The sequence below is a fragment of the Neolamprologus multifasciatus genome, chromosome 3, assembly GCF_963576455.1.
Source record: "Neolamprologus multifasciatus chromosome 3, fNeoMul1.2, whole genome shotgun sequence".
Lineage (NCBI taxonomy): Eukaryota > Metazoa > Chordata > Actinopteri > Cichliformes > Cichlidae > Neolamprologus > Neolamprologus multifasciatus.
Window position 1 is genome coordinate 14218576 of NC_140441.1, and position 12714 is coordinate 14231289.

Here is a 12714-nt window from a genome sequence, read left to right on the forward strand (position 1 = left end):
CTATATTCACTCTCGACTAACATATACAAACATTTCTAAGTCAGTCACAGTTTTGAGAGATCTGGCTGAGTCACAACAATGTGCTTCATCCAAGACCAAGTCTGGAAACCATTAACATAGAATATAACCCGGCTTGAGCAGAAAGCACAGTAAATGTTAAGCAGGTGAGAGACTCTGAAGCTATAGTAACACAAAACTATTTTGTTACGCCTGAAACATTTTTACATTTGAATCCACAGATTTCGTGTTCGTGAGGCAGAAGTTTGTGGACACCATTTTTAAGGTATTAGCAGTGTTGTTGTTTTTTTTAAAAAAAAGTAGCCAGCCCACAACATAAACAGTTTTTCCAGCTAGCACGTTCACAGGTGGGAGTACACTATTACCGTGCCACAGTCTATACATTGCACCATTCATCACATAATTAGATTTTCATGAAGTAGATTGCCTCCTTATTGGCTGTCACGTCGACTCTGTGCCATCAATGCGAGAAGCCCCTTCTGCAGTCTGCTCCATCAGGCCCGTTTTTGCTTTGCATACCTGCCAACAAAGCCATAAAGAAATTACCCTAATCATCACGGTAATTAACATCAATAATTATTGACAGTGGCACGGACGAGGAGGGATGGATGGACGAAACGGACGCTTCTCTTTCCTGAGCACTTTGAAGCCAGTTTCCTGGAAGAAGTTTTAAAAAAAAAGTCCAGTAAGCGTGCGACGTACACGAGGTATAGAAGCCAAGTCGACGTCATATATTTGCTAATGTTGTGCGCCAACCAACAACAGCAGGTGACCCAGCTTCCCCCCCACTCCCTCCAGCACACACTCACACAAACACTCCAGCAGTGCCACCCACCCCCCTACCACCATCCACAACCCCATCATCTCCTCCCTGGTTGCCAGGAGTGCACCTGCAGCTTATTATCCAAGCCTTTAGGTTTATAATGTAGTGCAGGTGCCAAAGTGCCAAAGCACCATTGTAACACACACACACACACACACACACAAGTCAACAAACTAACAGGCACAGAAATGGGCACACACGCTTACAGATGTGCGATGATTAATTAATACTATGGTAGGTAAATCCTTAACATTGTTCCCTGTGAGTGTTGGGTAACACATATGGGAAGAAGAAAATAATTTGCCTTGAGTTGTTCATTTGGTTTTTGCATAAATAGTTATTAGTGACTTTGTTCTCAGGAATGAAAACACCTGACAACATACGATGTGTTCATTCCTCGGAAAAAGCATTGTGCTGTCATATTGGTGGGATATGACATAAGATAACAGTTGTTTAGAGTGCTTTGGTCTGATTGGCCCGGTTCCTGAGATATCTTAGACATGTTCGCCTTCTATTAAAGATAAAAATAAAAATAAATGGGCCTTACTCTAAAAGAATAATTACTGGTTATTCAAAAAAAGAAAAATTTCCACCAAAATACACCCATCATAACTGACTCACCAAAACAGACATGATATAAAAGGTGAAGCGGTATCCAGATCCGAAAAGTATGGAAGCCCGTTTCTGCCACTATAAAAAAAAAAATAACTCGAAATTTTGAGTTATCTTTCTCAAAATTATTATTCTTTTTATTAAGTCATATTTTGACAAAAATAACTCAAAATTTTGAGAAACGTAACTCAATATTTAGAGTTAGCACTGCCAATAAGTAATGAGTGAATGACGTTATTTCCTTTTACCTGTAACCTGAGGCCCTCAGCTACAAATGCTACAGCTACAGTATTACAGCCAGTCATGAATGCGTAAATTGTTGAGTATTTTCAGCGTGGCTTCACAAATGATGAAATCCTTGTGTTATTAGCTGAATCAAACGGCGTTACTATCAGTAAACATACTTGCAAAAGAGCCAATTTGTTGCTATACATTGGTAGCTCATGATCCGGTTTTGAGATCCATATCCTTCCGGGTAACAAGAAAATAACGTCATTCACGTAGTTTACTGACTAGCAATGGTAACTCAAAATTTTGAGTTATTTTTGTCAAATTAATAAGTTAAAATTTTGAGAAAGATAACTCAAAATTTGATGGATACTTTTTTCTCTTTTTCTTGTGGCAGAAACGGGCTTCCATAGAGGGTGAGGCCTGTATAAAAATGCCTGCATTTCTTTTTTTTGTCCAGCAGGAGGCCACTCCTCTGGTTGTATAGATCAGTGTTTCTCCTTTTGGAGCCACGGCACATATTTCACATTAGACAAATCACACGGCACACCACCAAACCAAAATGTCACAAAAAGCATGTTGATCATTTTTCCCAGCGCACCAGGCACAGGGAATTGGTTCGGTTTGTCCCCAGTATACTTTTGTTTTCTTTCTTCTGACCACTGCTCATGCTAGGGCCTTCATCTGGGTCGAAATTGACTACTTTTTTCTTTTCAAATATTTATGTATTGCTATTACGCGCTCTGTCGTCTAACAGCGTGACTATTATGTAATTTCTTCTTCATCTTCTTCTGTTCTACTGGCAGTTGGCAACCCATTTAATTAGAGCAGGTTGTTGTACTGCCCTCTAGTGGAAGAGAATTTAATTGTTCTGCCCGTTACTCACGCTGGTAGCTTAGAGTACTAATCGGGTGGAACCAGATAATCCTCCACGGCACATTTGATCATTTCTCACAGCACACCTATGTGCTGCAACACAGTGGTTGGAAAAAACTGATATAGATGCTTACAGGGAACAGATTTGTCTCCTTTGACACACGCCCTCACGTTCATAAGGCGTTAATAGCGTCAGTCGCCAGTTTCAAATCATACCGAATACAGCATGATGTTGATTTTGCTCATTACGATTTCCATTAAAGTAAAAAAGAAGAAAAAAAGCACAGTATGCTCTGCCGTTTGATTAACAGCTCTGCTTGTTAGGTCCACTTTCAAAACACGGAGATGACATTGGAAGAAGAAAACAAAAAACAAAAGGAACAATACTTTAATAACCATACAGCGGCTGCATCTATCTTTTATTTACAGTCTGTGTTGACAGGTTGTAAACACCAGCTGAGCTGTAATGTTAACTAGCTGCGCAACTCTTTTGGTTGACAGATGGAGAAAGCAGAAAGATAATAGCTCCCACTTTAAATTCCCCACAGCACAGCTGCCGGACTTTTTTAAGTAACCTACTCGTGGTTTGTAGAAAGAGACTGCCGAGTTTTTCAAATGCATTTTTTAGCACAAAGTAAGAGCCCTTCACTCCAAAACACTCCAAAACTGGACAACTCCCACAATCAAGACAATCGAGATGGATGACAACCTATGCGTTTTAAAACAACCTCATCATTTTAGTGCGATCTGTCCCTTTGAAATGGCAAATTTAGGCCTATTGCTAGGCCTAAGGTAGTAAAATGTACTGTAATATTATGCTTAATAGTGCAGTGTTAGAGAAAGACACTTAAGGAAAAAAGGAAAAAACAATTCTGGGGGAGAAAGTCTTCTTGTAGCTGGAATGATTGGCTAGACATCATAAATAAAATCAATCAACTGATCAACTGAAGGGGGCAGGAAAAGTCAGACACTTCAACATTAGCAAGAAAAGAAACAGGAGGTACAGTGCTCAGCATAAATGAGTACACCCCACTACATTTGTCAGAAAACCTTTAGTCAACATTTTCTGTGATCAAATCTTGTTTGCAAGATTGCAAACAAGATTTTTGAATTTGCACACACGAAAAAGTGATTTCCCTAACAAATTCATTCAAGCACATTCAAGCCCATGTCGCAAAAACGAGTACACCCCAATTATAGTCTTAGGAGAAAAGCCACACTTAAGACTACAAAATTCAAATTAACAGGCATTCAACCACAGGTGAGTCTAATGATTCATTTAAGAGGTGTCCAGCAGACAGGAGACTATAAAAGGGCATTACTTAACAAAGAAAAGCCCTTCCCATTTCATGCTGTCAGCAATGGCTCCACACGGAAGAGAAATATGGGCAGAAATCTGTACCATCAGAAACTGAATTTGAATAAGTGAAATTCGAATTTGAATTGCTCGGATTGAATCTGAATTGTAACTTGAATAAATGCTTTTAAAAACTGAATATGAATTAGCCTAATTTGAAATTCAATTTATTGGTTTGAAAATGATCATCACTAAATTGAAATTGAATTTTATATTTTGAAAATGAATTAATTTGCTTTGAAACCGTATTTTATCCTTTAAATGTTTAGCCCACGAAAATTTTCAGATTCACTTCTTACCATTCAGTTTCAGTTCTACAATTCAGTTTTTGGGGACTTACATCCGGTTCCGGTTCAAGAGTAATCGAGTGCAGATTAATAGAACTACGTTTTACTAGCGAATCCATCCATACTACAGCGTCTTGAGCTGAATTAAGACTTCAGAACTCATTCGTCATGTCGAATGACCAGCGGATAAACTCTCAGGTTGGTAATAAATGTATTACATGTATAAGAACAAGCATCATGTTAACAAATGATAGCCGTACAGTAACTTTTATGCTTATTGTAGCCGTTAGCTAAAAACGCTAATGTAGCGTAGTTTGCCCTGAATTCAGCTTTGACAAACAAATATGATCGACTGTTTCTAGTAGAATTCCAAAGTTGTCATCTTGTACCCTCTCAGAGCCCTGTATGCTTGCAGAGACCCCTACAGTACGGAAACATGCAAAACTGTGTCCAAACCTTTGTGTTTTAGCTTTATTTATGTCTTACACAGCATCCCAACTCTTTAGCTAACTTAATAACTTTAGCTAAAATGAATAGTTGGTCTAATTCATTAGTGCAGCATTACTGGATCATCTCTTTTTGAAGTGATATAATATGATATACAACTATCACTGAAACTGCGAACTTTGTAAATAAACAAACAACACTTCTCATTCTCTAAACATTTTGCCACAGTTGTAGATTACACTATCAGTGCTTGTTCACTCTTGACAATAATTACATTTCTAAATTCTCTTTGTGCATTTACAGGTAAACAATATCTAATATTTTATCTAAATGACTGCTTTGTCTTTGAAAAGGTGAAGAGCCTGAGGCCGGTGACAGTCCAGTTCTACTCTAAGTACATCCTTACGGTGGCTCACAGGACAAGGCCACATTCCTGTCCTGCCAGAAGAGAAGAGAAACTTCAGTCCTCATGCAGTTCAACCACACCTGTCATATTTCGTATGACATGGATCTCAAACTCCAGTGCTCGAGAGCTGGTGTCATGCAACTTTTCCATGTGTCCCTGGTGCAACACACCTGAATACAATTAGTAGGTCATTAGCAAGAGTATAGAACTTGACTGCATGCTGAAGTGGCAACCCCTAACCCTACTCAAGTAAATTTAATGTATGTATTTGGAAACATATACTTCTAAAAATACTTTTATTGCACCATGTTCATTCACTCATGAGCTGCTGTAACATGAATCAAATGGCTGAACTGCCAACTCGGCATGCAGTCAAGTTCTGTAGTCTTGCTAATGACCTACTAGGTGTGTTGCAACAGGGACACATGGAAAAGTTGCAAGACAGCGGCCCTCGAGGACTGGAGTTTGAGACCCCTGCCGTATGGTGTTCATGCAGTTTTCTACCCCACAGTTACAGCATGTCTGACTGCCTGTTCAACATATGCAAAAATATATGATGAGTTTAAGCATGTGATGACAAAGGCCTTCCATTATGGTGTTTGTCATCACATGTCACAGACATCTGGATGATCATTTGGAATAAACAAAAAACTAAAAACATGTTACTTCATCTTTTATCTTTATTATTATTGTTCTTATTTTACATTTTTCATTGTTAGGCATTAGGTTTATTTATAGTAGTCCTTTCCAACTTTTTTTCCCTCTTCCATGTTACTGTGTCAGCTTGTCAGCATCTATTTGGGGTTGGGAGTGGAACAGAAAGCAAGGAAATCCAAAGTGCCATTAAAACCAGGAGAGGTTCTTATATTTCAGAAGAAGGGATTAATTCAAAAGAAATGACCTCAATGCCATATTTCTTTTTTTTTTTAGGAACCCTAGAGAGCACTTTGCAAAATAACACATTCTTATAATTTCACCCTCAGATGAGCCAAGCTACGACTGTCAGGGAAGGTGATGTAGGTACAGAGCATGTGAGAGTGATTAAGTTAATGTCTCTTGTCTAGATGAAGGCACAAGAGGGATCAATGGCAAGGTGTAGAGATTCAATATCTTCAGTCTTCAGTGGACACTCCATTTCTGGCACAAAACACCTGTAAAAGATGGTCGATTAGGAGGCGACCCGACAACTTCAGCCTGTCAAACATAGCAATGGAGCAGTATGTTTAAAAAAAAAAAAAAACTAGTTAAGCATCCACTTAGTACCCTAAGAATTATTATGGTGAACACAGTGATAGTCGCATATATCACTTCAAACAGATGTGATCCAGTAATGCTGCACTAATGAATTAGACTAACTATTCACTTTAGCTAAAGTTATTAAGTTAGCTAAAGAGTTGGGCTGTGTAAGACATAAATAAAGCTAAAACACAAAGGTTTGGACACCGTTTTGCATGTTTCCCTATTGTAGGGGTCTCTGCAAGCATACAGGGCTCTGAGAGGGTCCAAGATGACAACTTTGGAATTCTACTAGAAACAGTCGATCATATTTGTTTGTCAAAGCTGAATCCAGGGCAAACTATGCTAAATTAGCATTTTTAGCTAACAGCTACAATAAGCATAAAAGTTACTGTACGGCTATCATTTGTTGACATGACGCTTGTTCTTATACATGTAATACATTTATTACCAACCTGAGAGTTTATCCGCTGGTCATTCGACATGACGAATGACTTCTGAAGTCTTAATTCAGCTCAAGACGCTGTCGATTCCCATCAGTAACACTTTCGGTCCGCTAGTAAAACGTAGTTCTATTAATCTGCGCTCAATTACTCTTGAACCGGAAACGGATGTATTTCCCCAAAAACTGAAATTTGGAACTGAAATTGAATGGTGAGAAGTGAATCTGAAATTATTCGACAGCTAAACTTTTAAAGGATAAAATACGGTTTCAAAGCAAATTAATTCATTTTCAAAATATAAAATTCAATTTCAATTTAGTGGTGATCATTTTCAAACCAATAAATTGAATTTCAAATTAGGATAATTCATATTCAGTTTTTAAAAGCATTTATTCAAGTTACAATTCAGATTCAATCTGAGCAATTCAAATTCAAATTTAACTTATTCAAATTCAGTTTCTGATGGCACAGATTTCTGCCCATAAGTATAAAGGGCAGAGTATAAAGCCAAACTGGAGTGACCGTTTCCTGTGACACCATCAGTGTTGGGTAAGTTACTTTAAAATAGTAACTTAGTTACATTACTAGTTACTTCTATCAAAAGGAACTCAGTTACTTCAAGTTACTCGTTACTTTCAAAGTAACTAGTTACTAGGGAAAGTAACTTTGGTTTTACTCAGAATTCTCTTATTAATGTGTTGCTTCCATAACTTTGCCAGTCTTCTAGCTTGCTTACTTGCCACAAGTGCACTGTGCCACCTACCAATAGAAAGGAAAAGATAATGTGCATATTTCCACGAGAGAAATCCCACGCCTGGACCATCATTGACCCCTGCCATGATTCTAGCCTACGTCACAGTGTCATGTGCGCCTATTACATCCAACACAAAAACTGCAGTCGTGGTGCTTTGATTGTACTCAGAACTCTGAAATTCTGCCTTCTAAATAGGAAGATGTAGGCAACACCAGACTGCAGATGAGCTGCATACAGGGCTGGACTGGGACAAAAAATCGGCCCGGACATTTTGACTAGAGACCGGCCCACCATTATAGGAAAAATCATAAAGCCTTTGAATGAAAACAAACGCTGTTGTGACAGTGATGTACACTGTCTTGATGGTATATATGCATCAATCGTTTGTTGTAAGATTCAGATAATTATTTTTTAAAAGCTAGACATTTTAAATGAGAATAAGAAAGAAAAGTATTTCTTTGTGCCCCCCTCTCCCTGTTAATGCCCAACCTGGCCCCCCTGGCAAAACTTTGCTAGATCCGCACCTGCACAGTTACCAGCTGTCAGCTACATAGAAAAAGGATCCTGGGGTTATCTGTCTCTCAGAAACAGTTCATAACTTCCCTTCAACTCATTCATGTTAACTAAAAGGTAAACCTGTTTCTCCATCACCTGTTCAGCTCTGATGATTCAGTAAGGACATCTCCTGGTTTCATCTTCATGTTTCCCTCTCACCAGATATACAAACCATCATGACCAGCAGCTTTTTTGCAGCTGTGGCTCCAGCAAACATCAGCTGATACTAGAAATTAATATTAAATAAATTCTAACAACTGCTGATCAAGCTTAAACGTGCTGCTGTTGTTTAACGCGACATTGGCTGGTTTCCTCTTTCTGGCGCAAAGTGAGCGATAAACAAACAAGAGAGCCGATCAGCTGATCATTGATCAGTTTTCATGATTGAAGTAGAAACAGGAGAGAGAGGGGAGAGAATGAAAGAAGAAGAGGCAGCTGTGCAGCAAAGACACAGAATAACTCCAGCTTTGTGTCTTTTTCAATGTAGCCGAATTACGGGACAAACTGTTCCTTTTCACCTCAATAAGAAACGCGTAATATTTTCTCTGAACACCAGACGGGACGGTTGGCAACTCTAATAACTTATGAACAAAATAAAGTTCAACATCATTAACTTCATAGCACCCACCCAGCTGTATAGAAACTCCGTCATGCTAGCTAGTACGCAGTACGGAAAAAGTCAGAATAACGAAAATAAACTCCACCTAAACTTGGTTTATATCTGACTCGGATAGCCTACAGGTCATAACTTCTTACCTGAAGTTCAGTTCACACTTGGACCGGCGGCCGCCTCGGGTCTCTTTTCCTTCTGCGTCCCCTTTCCCTCATCCACCTGCTGCCTCCACCACTTGCTAATGTTACAGAATCTGTGGAAGCTCCGCGATAGCCACCACACGAAGTAACGAGTAACGACCCTATCTAAATCCCAGTAACGACTAACGCGTTCCTGATTTTGGCATAATAACTAGTTATCGTGCTCGTTACCACAATAATAACGTAGTTACTGTAACGCGTTACTTAATAACGCGTTAGTCCCAACACTGGACGCCATACAGCGCAAACTGCAGAGGAATGGCATGCATGGGTATTGTACACGAAGGAAGCCTCTCCTAAAGCCCATGCACAAAAAAGCATGCCTAGAATTTCCTAGGGCCCATGCTGAAAAAGATGAAGAGTACTGGGACTCAAAAAAAACATCACTGTTTTTGGAACTAATGGTTTCAAAACTGCATGGCATCGTAAAGGTGAGGATTTCAAAGAGAAATGCATGGTGCCTACAGTAAAACATGGTGGTGGCAGTGTCCTTATGTGGGGCTGCATAAGTGCTGCTGGTATTGGGGAGCTGCATTTCATTGATGGTATCATGAGCTCAACAATGTACTGCTCTATACTGAAGGAGAAGATGCTGCCATCACTCCGTGCACTTGGTCCAAACCACACATCCAAAGCTACTGTTGCATTTCTGAAGAAGAACAGGGTGAAGGTGATTGAATGGTTCATTTAATTATGTCTCCTGATCTGAACCGAATCGAACACCTGTGGGGAATTCTGAAGCGATAAGTTGAGCATCACTCTCCATCCAGCATCCGGGCTCTAAAAGAGGTTATTCTTGAAGGATGGGAAAAGATAGATGTTGCAATATGTCGCCAACTTATTCATTCCATGCCTAGAAGACTTGGTGCTGTCCTTGAAAATCACGGTGGTCATACAAAATACTAGATGTAGTAGTTTTTGTTGTGGGGTGTATTCATTTTTGCTTCAACCAATTTGAGTAAAACTGAAGATTTTGTGATCTAAGTTATATTATTAACCTTAATTTCATGTTATGGAGTTAAACAAGTGATCAATAAAACTCAGCCTTGTGAAAATTTTGGAAATTGTTCTTTCGTTCATTGAGCTGCTGATTAAATTTGTACTTTTTAAAGGGGGTGTACTCATTTATACTGAGCATCGTAAGTCACAGGACGAAACTTCTAGGCAAAGCAAAGCGAGCTTTGATAAAGTCAGAAGAGGGCTATTGTTATTCTCTCTTGGTTTATTTATCTGTTTATTAACTGAGTGTGTGAAGCGATATGCTCTCCTTCAAAGACAGGTCAAAGGTCAGCCCCGTGTACCGAATAGCAGCTTGTGGCAGAAGCTGATATGGATGCAGCGTGCTGTTCAAGGACGCTTCAGCGAGCGTGAGCGTGCGTGACAATGCAAGGGCAACGTGGACGGTAACTATACTCTCTCCCTGCCAACGGCAAACAGCAAAACTCGTGTTTTTCTTGCTGAACTGGGTCTGCAGCGGCACCGCCGGCACGTGCGCATCACGCTTCTAAAGCAACACAAATCGGTTCCTGGTTCAGCAGAAATTCGCTTAACTTGCAAGCTTTTCATAACAGGCCAGATTATTGTGCAGCGGGCGAACATCTGTCTTTCCCCCTCATATCGTTTGTTTGAACAGTTGTTTAATTCCTAACATCCTGTATATTGATATTGTATTATGCTCGGAGAAATAGAAACATACAGTGAGGTTTTTTGTTGTTGTTTTTTTTTCTAAAGAGCCCTTTGTTGGTCTGTCTTTTTTCACCAACTTTGTTTGGCGATGATTTTGCGAGCTGAATTGATGGCAAACCGCAGGGAGCTCCGGGCGGGCTGAGACACTGACCACAGGCACCCCGATCCAGACTCAGTGACAGAACTTGCGGTGACATCTGCTTTTACTCAGGGAGAGCACTTCAGCACTTAATAAAGCATGTAATCGCAGTGTTGTAACTTGGGAGCAGACGAAGCAAAGCAGGCACGGCAGTGAACTCATCGTATACGGACTCGTCCCCGTTCACAAATGTCTGCTTTTGCTTATCTCGTTCGAGTTTATCGGCAATTTTACATTAAGACCCAAATGAAGACAAAGTGCCCCTTAAAGCCTTTTTGATTGATTACAGCTCTTTGCTGCGAAAGCACAAAAAAGCCATTTAACAAAAAAGAAGAAAAAGAATACGACTTAAAAGGTGTTGCTCTCTGTTCTTATATACATCTGCATGCAATTTTCTGCATGTAAGTAGACAGGGGAAGGTTGTAGTTTTTAATGCCAGTGTAATTTGGGAGGCTGAAAGCTGCACGCTGCAACCAACAACAAAAGGGGGTTTTGTAAGCTTTATGACATCTGGGATACAGGTCACTTTTATTGTTTCCCAACGCAAGATGCTGAAGAGGCAGACGGGCCACATTGCCGAAATATTTAGAAAAGAACGGGGGGAAAAAATCCCTCAGGTTGCTAAAATGTGAAGGCTTGCAGCAGCGTTGCACTATGCAGGCAGGCTGGAATGAAATTCACTTTGAGTGTGTTCTTTGCATCTCGTCTCATATTTCAGCTAAACTGCCTGCTCGCCAGGGCCAAGGAATGCATCAAGCGCCATAAATCAGGGGCTTGATAGGAACTTGGCGGCCAGACAGCGGTGCAGAGTGCTGTGTTATGTAGCTACAGTACAGTAAAGATGTTTTAAGGTGAACATTACCATCTTGGAGGAAGAAGGAAAAACGAGGGGGAGGATACTTTGATTCAGGGGGAATTTTGTCCAAATGACAGAGCAACGAAAGCTCTTCTCACCTCCTTGAGCCGCTCACATTCCTGCACTTGTGAATCACTATGATCACCCGGAGGAATACAGGCCTCAAACTGCAGTCTGGCGCTGCTTTTAATTTTATTTATGCAGCGAGGTTTGGACTCAGGAAACACATCTTTATCCCGAGGAGCGCGCATGCAGGTGGGCTCGCTCGAGCTATCTTGTGTGTTTTGTTCTTGTCAAGGCGAGAAAGAGGCAAAAGAGTTCACGTACGAGAGGCAGCCGGCACTGTGTGTGCCAGGTTTGTTTGTCACATCTCCGCCTGTCTGCGCCTTATGCAAATGGGCAGGGGGGCTGGGAGGGACGGCTCCATGGGAAACTGCTGGTGCTAATCCAGCATGTTGAACAGGGGAGGAGAGGAGTACTTTTCAATAAAGCACCCCCCCCCACCCCTCTGTCAAGTCAAACACACACAAACACAAATGCACGCACACACGCACACATGAATGATGGGTTCTCATCCCATGTGCGTGCGCGCTTTCGAACAAACATCAGAAGGAAAACACAAAGACACACAGGCGCTCTCCCGCTTTCTCCCTCTCACACACACATAAACACTGAACACCTGTTTCTTTTCCGCGCATCCAAACAGACATGCTTTAATATGTGAACAAATCCCACGATCTTAAGAACCCACTCTCAATCCGCAGGGTGTAATACCGGGGTGCTTTCAGTGAGATAACAACAAGGCTCAGTGTGATCGGTCTGTACTACCACCTATAGATAGACTAATAACATGCTCCAGCCACAGTCCATGACTTAGACTATGAAATTTATGCAAATTTGTGTGGGAATACACAGAGCCGAGAGCACTATTTAGGACTAGTGCATTTTTAGACGGCCCTCTTTTATTCCCAGAGCTCTCTTCAACTACATTTTTGCAAACAAACGCGGGCTGTTGCCTGAGATCTTGAGGGTCCCTTCACGAAGGCTGAAGTTGTTCACTGAAAGAGGTTGTCTTTAGTTAAAAACCTAAAACGCTAGAAGTCTCTAATATCTTTAGCGAACCAAGTCCTGCTGTCGTTAATTAGTTAAAATAACTGTTTTGGGGGAAATATTAGATA

At 40.6% G+C, this 12714-nt stretch overlaps 1 protein-coding gene across 1 annotated transcript in view; it reads right to left on the reverse strand.

Moving 5' to 3' along the window:
- Positions 1–314: 314 nt before the first annotated feature.
- LOC146521731 (nuclear factor 1 B-type-like) overlaps positions 315–12714 on the reverse strand; it is an 82475-nt gene continuing 70075 nt past the window's right edge. The window contains exon 13 of the mRNA XM_085149426.1: positions 315–537. The gene's annotated coding sequence lies outside the window, so the exon portion shown is untranslated. The remainder of the gene's footprint in view (positions 538–12714) is intronic.